We start from the raw sequence: 13,671 nt of genomic DNA, 5'->3' as shown, positions 1-13,671 counted from the left end.
GAGGCTGTCCTGTATTGCCATGCCTTGTGTTCTGCCAATTAAATCGATTTAATACTAAAACGACTTTTGATTGAGACAAGAAGGAATTCTGTTTCTTGCGTCTGTCACAATAACAGGAAAGAGCTCTTTGAAACATGAGGACTGAGTAGAACCCCCCGTATGATTCAGATGGGTTTATTTTATTGGCCTTATTCAACTGCTCTTTGATTTTCAAACAATGAGGTGAAAACAGATTCTCACTTTGGTGACTGAGTGGGAGTGTAGAGGTAAACTACTATTGAATTAAAGATATTGTTACAGATTTTGGCAAATTTGGACTCAAGAAGATCTTCACAGTGTTATGGAAAAGCCCATTGGATTAATTTTGCGACCTGCAATAGTCTGTTCACTGCAGATACTGTAGATTTCCTTTATTTCAAAGTGTTTAAAACAGAAGGCCTTATTGGGTATGTTGATGTCTCTGTGACATCAACCCCTTTGTTGCTTGCAGCCAACATCATCTTCTGTTAAACCATTTCCATTCCAGGTTACAGCTAGGATGTTTTACTTCTGCTAGTATTGGCATGGACACCAGAAATTGATTCAATACTATTGGGTTTCTGATTTCTATGATATCGGTGTATGTAAGGTGCATGTTAAGTAACAATTATATTTGTGTGCTTCTTGGTGTCTTCTTCATTGACACAGTCCTTCCATGAGAGTTATAAGATGGGCCTTGGGGTAAATACTGTATAGTTTGTTGTGTGCTACTTCCATGTATATTCTGGGGGAGGCCAAGAGCTTTCCAATTTTTATAGTTTCCAATGGTACACTGACAACATCTGCAAGACCTAAAATCACTTTAATTTTTTGACAAATATACACATTCCTGGTACCACTGGGGGAATGTTACATATATCGTATGAATTAGCATAGTTAATAGTCTGCGTGGTTGTGCTAATGCTGCAAAATGATATATGCACACCTCAGCATGTTAAAGGTAGACTTAGTGGCTCTGCAAATGCTTATTTCTCCTTTGCACGCAAGAGGCTTGCTAGTTTTGAGCTGAAGCCATAACACAGAATTTGCCCAAGAAGATCTATGCTTTTAGGGGTCATTAGATCTGTATACTTGTGGGGAAGGGTTGGTGGATATTTCAAAGTCTAGCATTTTTCTGATGTGACACAGAACCTCTTTTCAGAAGATTTGTATCATAGGGGAGACTCACCAGATGTTTACTGCAGTACATCTGTTTCTCACATCCTGGCTAAAATATGTTAGAGACTGTTGAGAAGACCCAATCTAATTCTCTGGTGGTCACAAAACAATGATATATGGGTTTGAAACTTGAATCTTTATATGGAATGTTTTTGTTTGGTTTAGAAATGTACTTCCACTTGTTTTAGCAGTCACCATCTGGAATTTCCCTATTCAAGATGTCAAACCTAGTTGTTGATTTCTCAATGAAGACCCCTCTGATTAATTCCTTACATTTTTATAGATATATGTTATCAGACCTCTAGAGCCCAGAACTGTTCTGGCAATTTTTGTATAGATGCTATAGATGATTATATAAATGTTATATGTTGTATAGATATTGGAGGTAATGTAGTCATTCTAACCTATTCCAGGGTCCTTCTTGAACTCTTCAAATGATTTTATTTCATCCCTGTTCACCATATCTGAAATTACTTGCCATTCACCTTTTCTGATTGTTTAAACATCTCTTCCAAGGATGCTGGCTTGAACGCTGGATTGACGTGTGTAAGGGCATTAGAGAATTGGAAGGTCATTAACTTGCCTCCTTTTGTAATTTTATCCCATATTTCTAGCACTGCCTTTACCAGAATCGAAACATATGTATTTCAGGGCTTTGGCATTTTAGCAACCAGGGGAGGACCCATAGAGACTTCCCAGGTATACAGCTATCTCTTTTCTGGTGTTCTCGTAGTCCATTGTAGGGCCACCTTGAGATGTGCTGCTCTATAGTATGTGAATATGCCATGCCATAGTAGTCCTCCCTTGTTACAGTGTGTCTTCAGTACTTTTGAACTAAAACTCAGTCTATCTTTTGCCCATGTCTCGAAAAAAAGCACACAAGGCTCAGCACATCAATCCCTGTTGCTAATTGTGTAAATGTCTTGTGCTTCTACTCCTGGCACTCGCCGTAGTTGAGTGCCACTGTAACGAAAAGATACTTGGGGATGGAAGGAGCACCAGAAACATATGCGGGAGACCAGATTAAGTCTGTCAATCTTATTTATGCAAATATGTAGAAATCTCACAGTAAATCCTGTAGTCAAGTTGGAAAGGTCATCCAAGTGTAGGAGTCCCAAATGAGGGGAACACAAAGTCGATCCCAGCTCACATTTGGTATATGATGAAAATCACAATAACTGGTATTATTTTCCATGAAGGAATTTTAATTCATTTTCAGGGATTGCTACTGAGAGAGACTGAACTAGGTATAGACTCGCACTGTGAAAGTTTGGCATCCTTTTTCGTCGAGAAGGTGCAGACAATTTACCGAGGATTCATACCATCTGCTTCCGGGGATGCTCCTAGTTCTGTGAAGGTCTCGGTATCTGAAACTCTATCCTCCTTGCCGGCCATGTCTAACGAGGTATTCAACACTCTTAGCCTCAAAATTAAATCTGGTTCCCCCTTAGACCCGCTGAAGCCGGAGGTCTTTACTCTCCTCCCGCCCTTTTGTCGTGAGCCCATCCTGGACCTGGTTAATCTCTCCCTCAGTGAGGGCATGGTCCCTCCCTCCTGGAAGCAAGCTGTGGTCAGCCCTATTTTGAAGAAACCCAACCTTGACCCCTTGCTCCCGGAGAATTACCGGCCTATCTCCCTCCTGCCTTGGACCGCTAAGGTCACTGAGGCACACGTGAATTCCATCCTGTCTGCCCACCTCTCGCGTAATAATATTCTTGACGAGAGTCAAAATGGGTTTCGCTCGCAGCACAGTACTGAAACGGCCCTGCTTTTTATGACCGAACATCTGCGGTCTGTGCTGGATGCTGGGCAGACTGCGGCGCTCCTTTTGTTAGACCTGAGCGCCGCGTTCGACACGGTGTCTCATGACATCTTGATGCGGCGCTTGGAGGAGGTAGGTATCGCTGGGAAGGCTCTTCAGTGGTTCCGCTCTTTCCTCTCGGACCGGTTTTTCAAAGTAGCTATTCCACCTGGCCAGTCCTCTTTCCATCCTTTGGGTCTGGGAGTCCCTCAGGGCTCTGCGTTAAGCCCCACACTGTTCAATCTGTATGTGAAACCGCTGGCCGCTGTCGTCAGGCAATGTGGCCTTACCATGACATCGTACGCCGACGACACGCAACTGGCGGTGACACTCAGTGGGGACCCTGAGGTGAATGCGCCCTGATTCCGTGCAGGACTTATAGCTGTGGCTAATTGGATGCGTGACAACTGCCTACAGCTTAATGCGAAGAAAACCGAGGTCCTGATTTTAGGGAAACAGGCGGAACTTTGGGGAGACCAGTGGTGGCCTCCCGAATTGGGGGTGTCTCCTATTCCAGCGGCCAAAGTTAAAAATCTGGGGGTCTGGCTGGATTCCAACCTCTCTTTTACCAGCCATACAAAGAAGACAGCAGCTACCTGTTTTGGGATTCTGCGAGGACTGAGACCTGTCCTCAAATTCTTCGACCCCCCCACGCGGCAACTGGTGGTTCAGGCCTCCATCCTTTCCCGATTGGACTACGGGAGCGCCCTGCTGCTTGGAGTCAATCAGGCTGAGGCTACTCGGCTTCAGAGGGTGCAGAACGCCGCTGCGCGGGCCATTGTGGGCCTTCCGAGACGATGCTCCGTCTCCACCGTTCTGACCTCCCTTCATTGGCTTCCGGTCAGACAGAGAATCAAATTTAAGGCTCTCTGTCTGACATTTAAGATCCTGAAGCTTTCCTCCCCTCCCGCCCTTGCGGGCCTTATCTCTCCGTATGTCCCTGCGCGGTCCCTCAGGTCTGAATCTTACCATCTGGCGATTAAGCCAAGATTCAGACTGAGTAGGATGGGAGGACGCTCTTTCCGCATTCTGGCGGCTGATTTATGGAATTCCCTTCCTGTCCACATCCGTGCCCTAAATAGCCTAACTCTTTTCAGACGCGCCATCAAAACTCACCTGTTTGCCTCTGCTAACTGATTCCTCTTTCTCAGCTCCTCCTGTTATGTTGTGGCACTTGATCAGGCGCCAGGACGCCCCTTTGCTGGGGCAGCTGTGCGCCAAATAAAAGTTATTAACATAACATAACATAACATAGCAGATCGGGCAGTATATTTATATTGATATTGTGAAGTCTACCCACCTGGGGAATGTACATGTTAGGAAACTGACTTAGTGGCATAAAGACCAGCCTTGTTATATGCAAGATTGTGTTTCCACTCCCTTCCCTAAGCTGTAATTTAGAGATGTTCCCTAATACCCTCAGAGCCCTTTTCACATTCAGTAATTTGGAGACGCTCCCTGATACTCCTGAAAGCCCGCCTCCACAATGACGCCTTGCTTGGTTACTGTTTCCTGGTGTGACCACGCCCCTTTCCCTACGCATCCTGTTCCTTTCCTGGCGTCTTTCGTCCCCTGCCTTGTTATCGTTCCTGTTACGGGCGAATTTCCCGTCTGCCATTCTTGACCCTTATATACCGGTACTTGCTCCTACATTTATTGTCACTTCTGCAGGGTGCCGAGCGACAAGCTGACTTGTAGGCATTTTTGTTTTTTGGACTGCTCTCGGCAGTCTTAAAGTGCACTGCCCTTTGAATTATTTAGAGCCGTGTTCGGAGTCTTGGGCTCTTTCAGCGAGGACGCTGTTGTTCCGCTCTTTTCCCCCAGAGCCCGACAACACGCCTCATTAGTTTTTGGTTCGTGTATTTTTCCCTGTGAGAACGTTGTTGTTCCGCTCTTCCCCATTTGGCCGGACAACGCGTTTCGATATTTATTTTTGCCTCCTTGAAGTAGTGCACTGCTCTGCTCTCTCTCCCTGGAGCCGGACAGTCCTACCTCTTCCCAAATATTCTTCCTGGGCACAACTTGGTCTGCACTTCTGGTATTCTTAGCTCTGGTGATTCCTCCATTTAATAATCAGAGTTAAACAGATAATTTCTATTTTTGAAGTGTTTCACTTTACTCCTGGAATTCCCCCCCATTTCCTATTCTGAGTGAGTGCTGTCCTGCTTTACATACCCTCCTGCCTTCTCTCCTGGTTGTCGCATCTGTTGCTCGGCATCTTCAAGAGGAGGCTGTTCTTTTGGGGGCACAGCAAGGACTTTGGGGTAGTGAGACGATATTCTTGGTATATGTCAATGTGCTTGATGGTCTCTATGAAGGGTGTATGATAGATGTTGTGGTACTTCCTTTTTTCCTTACAGTACAAGCCATATTTGACCAGCTCATTGCAGAATACCTCTACATCATCATCTGGGGAAGAGTGGTGGTCTCTCTCTATGGTTTATTCCCCACACTTTTGGTGAATAATTACTTGTGAGCACGTTTTCACTATTCTCCAAGTGTTGTTTTCTGGAAGTGTGTGGAGCATCCATCTTCGCTCCCGTGGAATTGCTGGATCCTCGACAGAACAAAGGGGTCCACCTCTCCAAACCTCTTCTAAATTATCTCCTTACCTCTGGTCAATTTGACCCGTAACATTCCTTCAGGTTATTCATTAGGAGAAAGCCTAGAAACCTTATTGAGACTGCAGCCCCTCGTTATAGGCATGTGCAGCTGATTGTTGTATTTATCTATCTGAAAGAGATATATATTCAGTATCTCTGACCTTTGTCAGTTTTTCTTAAACCAAATATCTTTTCAAATTCTTCTATTATATGTGTGAACGCTGGCATTGAGTTCTCCAGGTTTGTGAGCATCAGCAAAACATCATCAGCGAAGAGGCATATTTTATGTATGTATGTATGTATGTATGTATGTATGTATAAACTATTTTGTAGCGCGCTCCGTTACTTGAGAGTATCCTGGCGCGAGGGGAAAGGCGGGAAACAGAACCACAGAGAAAACAACTTATATTAAACTCTTGAATAAGTGTGTTTTTAGATTTTTCTTAAATAACGCCACAGTTTGGGAGGAACGCAGATGAAGAGGTAGAGCGTTCCACGCCCTGGCCACAATCACAGAGATTGACTGGCCACCAAGTCTGGCACGTTTGAAACGGGGAAGGTACAGTTTCAGCTGCGTGGAAGATCTAAGAGAGCGGGTTGGCACATAACAAATAAATCTCTTTCTCAAATAGATGGGGCCTTGGTTGTGAATGGCTCTGAACGCCAGCACCAGAGATTTAAACAAGATGCGCTGCGCAACCGGGAGCCAATGAATGGTGCTCATCTCAGCCCGTACGCTCTTCCATCTGGGGATGTTAAAAATCAGACGGACGGCCGCGTACTGGATGATTTGCAGGCGCTTCACCAGGTAGGCCGGAATACCGCTGAACAAAGCATTCGCGTAGTCCAGCCTTGCCAGTATAAGAGCTCGGGCAACCGTCTCCTTAGCCTCTTTAGGGAGCAGAGGAAAAAACTTGCGGAGCATTTTCAATGTGGCAAAGCAGGTGCCAGTCAGCTTTTTTATATGCTCCTCAAATCTGAGGTCCTCTGCAAACCAGATGCCCAGGTTTTTAGCCGGTCTTCCCATCTCTTTCGGGCTAGGGATGTTAGGGGGCCACAGTGTGTTCCTAAACAGAGGGGGGAAGGAACCGTAAAAAAGCACCTCCGACTTGTCCTCATTGCACTTCAGCTGGGCCTGAGTCAGCCAGCGAAATACAGAGGACAGACACCGATGAACTACTGATGGGTCCAATTTATCGTCAGGCCAGGTGAACAGCAGTTGGGTATCATCCGCATACCCAATTATCTTAGCCCCATACTGTTCCGCTAGATAAACCAGGGGGGTGATGTAAACATTGAACAGTAAGGGGCTAAGAGTGGAGCCCTGGGGGACCCCCGTGAAAAGTGGTTTAGGATTCGAAGCGTGGGGGGGCATCCAGACCTGCTGGGACCTGTCGGAGAGAAACGAAGACAGCCAGGACAGCACCGTTCCCCCAATGCCAATAGAGGACAGCCTAGCGAGAAGGAGATCGTAGGGGACGGTATCGAACGCGGCAGAGAGGTCCAATAAAATTAGGACCGCCCTACCGCCTCCGTCCAAACAGTCCCGGATCGCCTCAGTCATCTCCACTAGCGCTGTCTCAGTGCTATAAGTAGCTCTGAAACCCGATTGGGCAGGATGGAGGGCATTGGAAGATTCAACAAAATTCTCCAATTGTTGAAGCACCACCTTCTCACAAACTTTCGTAAGTGCTGGCAAAAGAGATATTGGACGATAGTTCCCAGGAACCGTCGCGTCCAGTCCTGGCTTCTTCAAAAGCGGCAGAAGTTTGGCTTGTTTCCACCCAAGCGGCACTGCCCCTGAAGCCAAGGAGAGGTTCACTATCTGAGTGATCTCAGAACAAACCAAATCCGCCACCTCCGAAAGCACTCGAGCCGGGCACGGATCAGCGGGAGAACCCGATTTCAGAGATTGCAAGAGGGGCAGAATATCACCCTCAGTAACTTGGCCAAAGTTCAGAAGCTGTTGTCCAGAATGGGGACAGAGTATGGGACACATGTCAGTCACTGCACAGTCAGCAGACATAGCCGCCATAAGGTCCTGTTGGATCCTCGCTATTTTACTAATAAAAAAGGTGGACAAATCCTCGCACCATTGCGCAGAGGACGGAAGAGCAACTGCATCAGCTACAGGCGCAACAAAGCTCTTGACAATGGCGAAGATCTCTCTGCTATTGTTATCTGCATTTGCAATACGCCCTGCGTAGTAGTTCCCCTTTGCTCCCTTGATGGCTGCATATGACTTTTCTGTGCTAGACGTAGAGCAGCTTTAGCCTCTGGGCTATAGCTGCATCTCCACGCACGTTCTAATTTTTTACAGCCAAGTTTCATCACCCTCAGTTCAGGAGAGAACCATGGTTGGGAGGGAGAGTGTCTTACCCTAGACACAGTTGTACGTTTGATGGAAGCAGAGGCCGCCTGCCGCACCCACTCGTTAAATTCGCCGACCGCCTTTTCCAGAAGCATCGTAGTTTTCGGGCGAGCTCTGGACAGGGCCTGTCTAAACACGGGCAAATTAATCTTTTGGGCGTGACAGATGGTGGGCGTGGGACCAGGTTCCTCAGATAACCACTCAAACCTGACCAGGTCATGGTCAGACCAAGTTGTTTTTTCCACTGTCACAGATTGAATCGGGAAATTGGAGCAGACCAGATCAAGCAGATGACCTCCCTCATGAGTTGGGACAGTAACCCATTGATTGAGCTGCGCCAGGGTAAGAATTTCGCCGAGCCTGCGGGCATCCGGTGAGTCAGGGGTATCTACATGAATATTAAGGTCGCCGACCAAAAGGAACCTAGGGAAGCTTAAGGCCCGCGGCACTATATATTCTTCTAAGGAGTCAAGGAAATGATTGGCCTGGCCAGGGGGCCTATAGATCACGGAACCACCTAAGGTGAAGTGCGGGGATAATTTTATAGCAAAGTGAAGAACCTCGCCATCAACACCCGCAATCGGAGGCTCAGCAGCAAAGGACCACCCCTCCCTATAAATGACAGCCAGTCCGCCCCCTCTCCCCAAGGGTCTGTCTACCCTCGCAATCTTAAAGCCTCTGGGGACAGCAAGTTCCACACTCGGAGCGGAGGTGCTGGTCATCCACGTCTCCGTGACGAACAGCACATCCAGCTGGCCATCCACCAGAAGATCGAAAATATCCGCAGCATGTTTAACCATCGATCTGGCGTTAATCAGTCCCGCCCTAATGGTGGCAACACCGGCGTTCCTGACCAGGCGTGGGGGTAAGACAGGTTGGGGGAGGAAGCCACAGCTGGGGCACTCAGTCCAAGTTCCACCCAGATCTACACGTGGACATGGTAATCCTACACAGGGGGGGGCAAGCTTCACAAGATCGTGGCGAGAATACATACGTTTCTCTAGGCTTGCCATCCCTGCAGGAAGTCGGGCAGAATGGCTGGCCCTGGGCCCGTCCGGGGCACGGACGGGCACAGACGGGCCCTCCTTTGGCGCTCCTTCGGCGCGAAGACGGCGCGCCCGCTGCGCGCGGCCGCTGCGCGCCCTATGAGGTACCATTATTTAACCCCCAAGCCCCTCCCCGAGCTGGACCGCTACCTCCCGACCAGCCAGGGACCGGACCTCACTCAAGATGGCGCCGCCCGACCTGGCCCTCCACAACAATCGGCACAGAGCAGCCGCGGTGGAACGGGGCGCAGGGGAACCGGGAAAACAGCACAAAGGTTAAAAACGGGTCCAAATTATTAAAAATACATACATCAGAATTATCTAATCAATTAGATGTAAAAGTGCAAATTCGATTTTTAAAAGCGCTAAAAGATGAATGCAGGAGAGCGAGTAGGCAGAAGAGTAAACTCGCAGTCTGCCTTTCTTTCCCCAGCGGAATCTCACAGTGCTGCCACCACTATGATCAGCCACGAGGGTCAGGGAAGCACAGATTCTATTTAACCCCCAAGCCCCTCCCCGAGCTGGACCGCTACCTCCCGACCAGCCAGGGACCGGACCTCACTCAAGATGGCGCCGCCCGACCTGGCCCTCCACAACAATCGGCACAGAGCAGCCGCGGTGGAACGGGGCGCAGGGGAACCGGGAAAACAGCACAAAGGTTAAAAACGGGTCCAAATTATTAAAAATACATACATCAGAATTATCTAATCAATTAGATGTAAAAGTGCAAATTCGATTTTTAAAAGCGCTAAAAGATGAATGCAGGAGAGCGAGTAGGCAGAAGAGTAAACTCGCAGTCTGCCTTTCTTTCCCCAGCGGAATCTCACAGTGCTGCCACCACTATGATCAGCCACGAGGGTCAGGGAAGCACAGATTCTATTTAACCCCCAAGCCCCTCCCCGAGCTGGACCGCTACCTCCCGACCAGCCAGGGACCGGACCTCACTCAAGATGGCGCCGCCCGACCTGGCCCTCCACAACAATAGGCACAGAGCAGCCGCGGTGGAACGGGGCGCAGGGGAACCGGGAAAACAGCACAAAGGTTAAAAACGGGTCCAAATTATTAAAAATACATACATCAGAATTATCTAATCAATTAGATGTAAAAGTGCAAATTCGATTTTTAAAAGCGCTAAAAGATGAATGCAGGAGAGCGAGTAGGCAGAAGAGTAAACTCGCAGTCTGCCTTTCTTTCCCCAGCGGAATCTCACAGTGCTGCCACCACTATGATCAGCCACGAGGGTCAGGGAAGCACAGATTCTATTTAACCCCCAAGCCCCTCCCCGAGCTGGACCGCTACCTCCCGACCAGCCAGGGACCGGACCTCACTCAAGATGGCGCCGCCCGACCTGGCCCTCCACAACAATCGGCACAGAGCAGCCGCGGTGGAACGGGGCGCAGGGGAACCGGGAAAACAGCACAAAGGTTAAAAACGGGTCCAAATTATTAAAAATACATACATCAGAATTATCTAATCAATTAGATGTAAAAGTGCAAATTCGATTTTTAAAAGCGCTAAAAGATGAATGCAGGAGAGCGAGTAGGCAGAAGAGTAAACTCGCAGTCTGCCTTTCTTTCCCCAGCGGAATCTCACAGTGCTGCCACCACTATGATCAGCCACGAGGGTCAGGGAAGCACAGATTCTATTTAACCCCCAAGCCCCTCCCCGAGCTGGACCGCTACCTCCCGACCAGCCAGGGACCGGACCTCACTCAAGATGGCGCCGCCCGACCTGGCCCTCCACAACAATCGGCACAGAGCAGCCACGGTGGAACGGGGCGCAGGGGAACCGGGAAAACAGCACAAAGGTTAAAAACGGGTCCAAATTATTAAAAATACATACATCAGAATTATCTAATCAATTAGATGTAAAAGTGCAAATTCGATTTTTAAAAACGCTAAAAGATGAATGCAGGAGAGCGAGTAGGCAGAAGAGTAAACTCGCAGTCTGCCTTTCTTTCCCCAGCGGAATCTCACAGTGCTGCCCCCTCTAAACCTGATACTCTTAATGTCCTCATTATTATCAACATGAATCACAAGTAGATCTATTGACAAGTCAACAATTACAGGAGATAGAGGGCAGCCTTGCCTGATACCTTTCTTGAGGGTAAAAGTATGAGATGACCTTTGACCTTATTCCTGGCTTCATTCGCCAGGTAAATTGCCATGATCCACCCTCTCATTTTCATCCATGGCCTACTGTGGTCTCTGTCTCATGTGATTTTGAAGAGGCAACCAACAGTTTAACAACTGCATGGAGAGAATTGTTGTCTGGATGCGGGGAAATTGTCTCAAGTTAAAATCAGACAAAACTGAGGTAATTCTATTCAGTAAGGACACATCCTTTTGGTCTGCCTCCTGGTGGCCTTATAAACTTGGTTGACTTCCATGTCCAGTTGATAAATTCAAAAACGTAGGTGTTTTCTTTGGCAGAAATCTTTCATGCCCGGACCAAATAAATCAGGTCACTTCTCTCTTCTAAGAATCTGAGAAAGATTTTTCCTTTCATCCCACTAGAGCTCCTAATATCAGTTGGTATTTATTGCCTTAGTCAATTTTAGGATTGATTCATGCAATGGTCTTTACATGGGTATCCACCAATGTTTACTGAGCAAACTCCAGACACTCCAGAATGCTGCAGCTCATCTGATCATGAAAATCCCAAAAATCAGCTCATTCTCCGAAGCCTTCAACAACCTGCATTGGCTTCCAAATGCTGGCCCTGAACATTTCAGAAAAACCCTCCAATGGTACACTCCGAAGCGTGTGCTTCAGTCAGCGCTGCCTTAATGGTGATCATAGGTTCTGCTACTGGTCCTGATGTCTGACTCTAGCGCGAAGACGCCTTCGGGTAGTCCCTCGCTTTATAAGTCAGTTACTTACTTACTAATTCCTTTTAAGATCTCATCTAAATACCTTCAACTGACCTTATTAAAAACCTTCTTTAGGTCTAGATTTAAGTGGATAGGTGGCATTTTTTTGTTTCAGGAAATATTTTGAACTATGTCTTTCACTAGCCTTACATTATTTCAGCACTGCCAATCCTTTAAGAGACCCACCTGGTCGGCTTCAACCAACTATGGCAACACTATGTCAAGTGTATTGAAATTGACCTTTGAGAAAAATGTACATTGATATTGAGAGGGGCATTGGCCGGTAGGCGGAGCATTCCACTGGTTGCTTTTCCAGTTTGTGAATCATACTTATGGCCACATGTGTGATGCCAGAGCCACTTGTAAAGAAATAGAAAGGGATGTTATATATTTAGGTAGCTGCAGTAAGCTTTACAAAATAGCACTGTGAATGTGTCTGGGGTAGTGAAATTACACTCACTCATTTCCTTGATCACTTTTCTAACTTCTATACTATCTATTGGATGATCTATCTCCACTTTTCATGTTGGTGGACATTCAGGGATCCCACATCTAGCCACAAGTTCCCTAATCTTAATTATAGCCTCAATGTCTTTGGAATACATTTACTGAACAAAAAACCCTGAAAGATTCTTGTTTCTCTTTTGCTTTAAGGGCCCCATGCTCCATCAGAGAGTTCAATTTCTTTATATGGTTTTTAGCTCTCTTGATCCTTAACTGTCTGGCAAGTAGTGTCCTTATATTCTTGACTCTATTTGTCCTAAGGACATATGATTAGCAACTCACTGTTGCTAATTTGCATCATGTTTCCTGGTTGGGTCTTGTTTTTAATCTAACCTCCGGTTACTATTGTTAATCTATCGTCTATTAACATTTGCTTTCTGCCCTCATTAAAACTGCCTCCCTCCTCAGAGTTATCATAATTGCATCAAATCTAGTTGCATGAGAGGTGTACTCTTCTTGGTTAAGTTGGAAGACTTCAGGACTTTTTTGTTTTTGAACCATGCTTATTGACATGAAGATATAGTCGATACAAGGGTAGATTCGTGATAGAGAAGTCTTGAGTTTCTGGGTGTACAGATCGCCTACATTCTCTAATACAGTCTATAGTCTCTGCAGGCCTTAAGATACCACATTAGCCAATGAGCAACCAAATGAGGATCTGTCCAAGTCTGGTTCCTATCTTAGATAATGCATGTACCTGTTGTATGTTTTATGAATTTTTCATGTGCAGTATTTGGTGTAAAGATGTTTATGAGTAAAAGTGAGTGTGGTGATCTTTGTATATGAAGTTGTATGGATCAACCGTCAGGGTCCTTCGCCACTGTACCGCATTCAGAACCTACACTATATTTACACAGCATAGCTAGTGTTTAGGTCTCGCCTATGCAGCACGCATGCGCTGAATAGGAAATATACCTTTATCCATCGCTTCACTTTTGCAGGCAAAAACGTGCACGCGTTGCATTGCTTTCCATGGCAACACTTGCACGTTTGGCGATTCCCTTGCGGGAGCGAGGTTTGACAGATAGTTCCTGCTCGCTCCCGTAGGAGAAACAGGCACAGGCCCCATCCTCTCTCCCTCCGCCCTGCTGCCCGCGAGAGGCGCTCGCGCTTGTAGCAAAATGTCCCTGTTTTTATTTCGCCAGATCTAGTCACCCTAGTCATACTCTCATCCAACCTACCAGGAAATATCACTGACAGCTTTCTCTACGGTAATAGCTGTATCATGCAATCAGATTTGTGTCACTGTGTATGAATGTATCCACAGTTACCTATAT

At 46.9% G+C, this 13,671-nt stretch overlaps 1 protein-coding gene across 1 annotated transcript in view; it reads left to right on the top strand.

Annotated features, from left to right (window-relative positions):
* Window positions 1–13,671, top strand: part of FGF7 (fibroblast growth factor 7) — a 285,430-nt gene that overhangs the window by 54,587 nt on the left and 217,172 nt on the right. The window lies entirely within an intron of this gene.

Source organism: Lissotriton vulgaris, chromosome 2_1, assembly GCF_964263255.1.
Source record: "Lissotriton vulgaris chromosome 2_1, aLisVul1.2, whole genome shotgun sequence".
Classification (NCBI taxonomy): Eukaryota; Metazoa; Chordata; class Amphibia; order Caudata; family Salamandridae; genus Lissotriton; species Lissotriton vulgaris.
Note: the sequence above shows the minus strand (reverse complement) of the source record. Positions and strands in the feature narration are given on the sequence as shown.